This window comes from Podarcis raffonei, chromosome 6 (genome assembly GCF_027172205.1).
Source record: "Podarcis raffonei isolate rPodRaf1 chromosome 6, rPodRaf1.pri, whole genome shotgun sequence".
NCBI classification, from domain to species: Eukaryota; Metazoa; Chordata; class Lepidosauria; order Squamata; family Lacertidae; genus Podarcis; species Podarcis raffonei.
Window position 1 is genome coordinate 51,431,405 of NC_070607.1, and position 6,000 is coordinate 51,437,404.

A 6,000-nucleotide genomic window follows, 5' to 3' on the forward strand; every position below is an offset into this window, starting at 1 on the left:
CCTGCCGTCTGGGATTGCCGAGCTTCGCCTTGGCTCCCAGGCAGGTCAGACGCGCAATCAAGAAACAAACAAGCAAACCATGGACGTCTCCCGCGCTCGAGGAAGGAGCCGCCGCCGCCGCCGCTTATTTCCTAGACGTGAGCCTCCGGGCGAGGAAAGCCGAGCGAACCAGGCGCACCATCCGCCGCTGCTTCTGCTTGGCTGAGCTGGTTCCCCTCCAGCAACCCCCAGGGAAGGCGAGAGGGGGGCGCGGCGTCGGCGAGGTCCAAGCAAGGCTGAGGAGGAGAAGCCGCTTCAAGCTCCCGGCAAGACGCACTTTCCGTCGGAGGTGGCCGTCGTCGGGTCCAGGTGGGACTGCGCTTTCCTCACAGCTCCTGCCGAGAGAGACGGCGAAGGGTCTTGCCGGCCTTCAGGTGCGCCTGCGAAAGAACTGGAGGAAGCCGAGCCCGCTCCGAGCTGCCTCATGGTCGGATGGTGGGAGGGCGAGAGGGAGGGAGGGAGGGAGGGAGGAAGCACCGCGCACCGCCTGGGCGACTTGGCCTCTTTCTTGCCACCCCTCCCCTCCGACAGGGCTGGGAGGGGCAGCCTGCAGGGAGAGGGGGGGGCTGGTCACCAGGGGCAACTGGGGGGCCGCCCAGAAGTTGGGGGCGGGCGGAGAGGGGCCATGGACAGCTGCCGCCCGAGTTGTGCTCCCCGCGCCAGGCGCTCTGTTGCGCGATGCCCCGCGGCGTCGAGGCTCCACGGAAGAGCCGGAGCGCACAGCCTCCTCCTGGCCTTCGGCTCGAGGCAGCCGACGGAGGCGGGAGCATTTCGCCCCTTTGTCCAGAGGGGGCGCTCTGCGGAGGGCAGCGCTAGCAGGACGGCTCCGGCGGCTTCGCAGCCAGTGGCTTCCCGCCGCCTGTTGCCCGGATACTGGGCGCTTCAATTCCCAGCCCGGCTCGGCTGGGCTCGTCTCCCTCGCCTCCCAGGAGCTGCGCGGGGAGAGATTAACCCCGTCGGTGCCGGCGCGCTTTGGCAGCTCCGGCGCCGGAGGGTGTGTGGACGGGGCGGGGCTGCCTGAGCTCTTCGCCGCGGCTTCCTCCTCCTCCAGAGGGGGGCAACTCGAGACGGGGAACAAGCTGTCCTCGGAAGGGAGGGGCGAGCTGATACGGAGAGTCCTCTTGGGGTCCGAGTGTAAAGGAGCTGGCATGAGAGCGAAGCCATCCCAAAACCCCACCAGTGTAAATTTTCCGGCTTTCAGATTCAGAGGAGGAAGTTGGGGTCGTGAGAAAGAGGGGAAAGGAGGGTCGTCCTCCCCCCCAAAAAAATAATCATCCACAGCTTGTGGGTCACACAACGGCACCTTTCGGCGTCTCAGAGGAAGCACCTTCAACGTGGCGAACATCCTGCTTTGCCGCCCCCCAACTGGAGGTTCTGAGAATGGGGCACCCCAGCTTTCCACCCACAGCTCCCAGGATGGCACGTGAAAGCAAAGTCTAAGTGCCTAGAGGTCCCAGTTTCAATCCCTGGTCCATCTGGGTGGGGAGTTGGGAAAGTCTTCAGTCCGAAATCCTAGAGATCCGTTAACCAAGCCGTGTAGACAAGGCTGTACTAGATGGATCAATAGTCTGACTCGGTTATAAGGCTGCTTCCTCTGTATCTGTGATACGGGGTCCCTCTGGATAAGCTGTTTATTGAACAGTCAGTCATATGCTTGTACAAAAATCATGGGGACGTTCGATTCTTTCTGGTCTTTCTTGCGAGTTTGTTCTGATTTGTTTGTGGGGCAGTTATAGGACAATGAGCATCCACCCTGATTTGCTTGCAGGGTGTTCCCACGTCTTCCTGTTAGTTAGTCATTCATTCATCCCATGCTTTTCAATGCATTTCCCAAGCTGCAAAATAATAGTAATAACCGATTCGTTTTTGAAGATTTGTTGCACTATGAAACCCCTTTAATGCACTTCAGCTGTGCAAACTTAAAGTAGCAATGTGCACTTGAATCCCTCCCCCACAATAATGACAGTTTGGAGGCAGTATCAATCTTGTATGCAGAGCGCCCTTGGCCAATTCACCAGTCTCTGTTGTTTTCAAGCCTGGGAGTTGGATATAGGGAAAGGATGGGCAGACTTCAGGCTTGTGAGATCTACTTTGTTCTTCCAATAGAACCCCAAGATCTGACATCTAGAGTCAGGTGCAAAAGACAGACAGTTAGCATTAAAAGAATTGGGTGCCTCTGAGCACATTCTGAACCTAGGGATTCATTTCCAGAACCAGAAAAGAACTGAGCTCTCTGGCTTTCACACAACCCCACTCTACACCCCACCTGATTCAGCAGCTAAAATTAGGTGGAATGAATAGTTTTGTTCTGGCTGTAGTTAAACACTTGAAAGTCAGAACCTCTTGCCAATCTACTGCAAACCACCCAGAAATCTATCAGTAGATCCTGATCTGCCCACCCACGATATAGTCTTTAAGTGGGCATGTATTATCTACATAGCAAAGCAAAACTTTGATGCTGAAAAGGCCTTGTGCAGCTTAACCCTATTATGCAAAATTACTCAAGGGAAGCCCATCGGACTCAGCAAAATTTGTTTCTAAGGTGACATGTTTGTTGAGCATTCATTCTGATTTGTTCACAGGAAGGTTAGACAGTGGCTGGCTATCTAACGAGCATTTGTTCTGATTTGTTTTCAGGGAGGTTAAATACACTTTCCAGTACATTTCCCTGTTACTTCATTATTTGCATATAGTCCAATCTTTGGGGAAGAGAAGTGGGTTTGTTCTGCAAGCCAACCCCCAATTAGCTGTGATCATGCAACCTGAGTTTGCCAGTACGTGTTTGAATCCCACTCAAAAATAGCAACAGTCTGGAAGCTCCCTAGGCCAATGTGCCTAGACTCTGATCCAACTGTAGCTGTTATTACCATTGACTGTTCCCCTGCTGGCAAGAATAAGAGTGTGTCTTCTCTTATATTATTTGTGTACCACTGTGTGTGTTGTTAATGTGGACTAGAAAAGCGTTTCCTCTATTTAAATCTAATGGGCACTTGAGTTGATGTAAGATTTATAATTATGTGCAAGCTGCAGACATAGAAAAAAGAAAAATCACTTAAACAGAAAAATTCTATACACCAATTATGCTGGGTGGGGAGAGACGCACTGCTGCTACATTGGCAGAACAGCTGCTGGGCTCAGCTGGAGAAAACATGCAAAACACACACACACACCATCCAAAAATGGTGTGAAAACAACAGGTGCCCCCATCCCTGCAAATACTGCCAAAACCCACCAATTAGGAACTTTGCTAGTGATGATGCCTGCATACAACCCACACAAAGAGAGGACCAATAAACTCACAATGATGGGGTACATCACAACATCCACAATGATGCCAGAGCATCCCCAATTCACCAGTCCCAGCAGCTCAGGCAGCCAGAGGTGGAGCAAGGCAGGTGTGGCCTGCCACAGGGGCCATCCCTGAGGGGGGGTGACATTGCTGTGCTCGTGGTGGGCGGTGCACCCCCCCACACCCCCAGGATGCTTGCCCCACCCCCTGTGACATTTGCCTCACCCCTGGGACGCTTGCCCCACCCCCGCGAGCGGCTAGCCCTGCCCCCTGGTGCACGCCGCTCCTGGTGCCAGAGCACCTAGCTCCGCCTCTGCAGGCAGCAATGACCCTCAACTGCCAGTCTCCAGGCAGGGATACAGGAATGGGTTCAAATCCCCTTATGCTCCTTCCTGGCATAGGTTTGGAGGGCAGCACACAAACAGGGAAGGAAGGAGAGGCCACATGACACAGTATCCCCACAGTTACTTGGGCAGGATGCTGAGCACACACAGCCCTCATAAGAACCCCAGTTCTGCTGGGTCAGGCCAGAGTCCCATCTAGTCTAGCATTCTGTTGTTCCAGTGACCAACCAGGTGCCTTTAGGAAACCTGCAAGCAGGGCACAAATGGAACAGCACTCTCCCTACTTACCATCCCCTCCAACTGGTATTCTGATGCATACTGCATCTGACAGTGGAGGCAGAACATAACCATCATGGCTAGTAGCCACTGCTAGTCTTATCCTCCATTAATTTATCAAATTCTATGTTAAAGACATCTACACTGGTGGCCACCACTCCTCCTTGTGGGAGCAAACACCATTGTTTATCTGTTTGCTGCATGAGTAAGTACTTTCTTTTCTCTATCCTGAATCTTTTCAACGTTCAGCTTCAATGGACACCACTGAGTATTATGAGAGAGGGAGAAAAACTTCTCTCTGCCTACTTGCTCCTAATGGTGCATAGTGGAAATTCTGCTTCATGTATAAAACTGAGCCTTTCTTCCAGGTAAATATCCCTCCCACCCACCCAACTAAGACTTCTCTAGGAAGCCTTGCTTGAAATTCGCAGTTTCATCTTTTAGAGATGATGAGTTTCAGAGATGGGGTAAATTCTCTAGAACATAAGAGGAGCCTGCTGGAGCAGGCCAATGGCTATCCAGTCCAGCATCATGTTCTCACAGTGGCCAACCAGATGCTTGGGTGAAACCCACAAGCAGGATCTGAGCACAAGAGCCCTCTCCCCTCTTGCAGTTTTCAGCAACTGGTATTCAGAAGTATACTTCCTCCAGTTGTGGAAGCAGAGCATAGCAATTGTGGCTAGTAGCTTGCTGTTGGATGTATTCAACATTATATTGCACCCAAAAAACTGTACATTTTGAGAGTTTTTCTGAAAATTGTAGTAATTCTAGCAATGTTATCAACACAGATCTATCACCTTGTTGTTTTAAAGCAAATGGGCTTATTTCTGTGACATCTATGCATTAATTAATGCTCAGTCAAGTATAAAGTTGACCGGGGGTATAGGACCTGTGGTCCTCCAGATGTTGTGGGACTCCAGCCCCAGCAAGCATGGCCAATGGTCAAAGATGATGGGATGTGGGGTTTATCATCTATAATATTATATTTGGATTTCCCAGAGAGCCCTTTTTGCTTCTCTCCACTGAGTACCTACCTACTTAAGTGCAATTCCCTAGCCCAGATTGCCTCATACTTTGGGCTTATTTCCATCACCCAGAGAAAGTAGGGTGTTTTTTTCTTTTTTAAAAAGATTGTAATTAAGTCATAAAGAGCAGCTCAGAACTGTATTATGGGGAAAAGGTTCCGCTTAGTTCTGCCTGAGCCAAAGGAGCCTGGTAAATGGAGGGAATTAAATTAGCAGAGCAAGGACTAGCAATCCAGCCAGGCACAGTCTCTGAATTTAGAACTGCAGTTATGCTCACTGTTTGCACATTTGGAATGATGCTCCATCAGCCAATGCTTTCTGCTGTTCAGGCTGCAGAGCTCAGCCCCAAAACTAAAGTAAGTGCCAGCCTGTAACGCTGTTAACATTAAGGCAGAAATCTTTGGTATGATGAATGGATTAGGCATAGATTTTCTACCCCAAATACCATGGTTAACTAATTGGCTAATCTCTAGAAGCAGCAACAAAAAGATGAAACATTAAAAGGGAGCCAGTGTAATTGGGAAGATTCCAAAGTAAGTCTTTATCAAATTATCTCTCATTTCTGACTAATTATTAGTGGTGCTGCTCTGCTTTTTTGGGGCTGCCAAAGCATTGTACTCCGCTATCAACATAAAACAAGGATAATGCCTTGATAATTACCCTGTACCAAGGCAGCAGAGATTATGGACAGTCAGGGAAGTGGGGGGCGGATGAGGGATCCACTCCAACGTCAGGGTGATAGCAAGAACCAATACAGGTCCAGAGTAGGATTGGTTTTACATGTATATGTGTGGGGTGAGGTTGAGGGGTTCATCCAAATTTGGGGTGTCATTGTGAGGGAGTTAATGATTATGGGGAGGAGTTTACAATTGTAGTGGGATGTTCCTCCTGTCTCTTTTGAACTGTTTTCTTCTTTTCGGTAAGATTTTTTTTTGTGGTTTTTTTATAAAATATTTTATTAAGATTTTACAAAAACATAGGTTTACAAAATACAAAAAAGACATATAAAAAGAAAAAGATACATAAA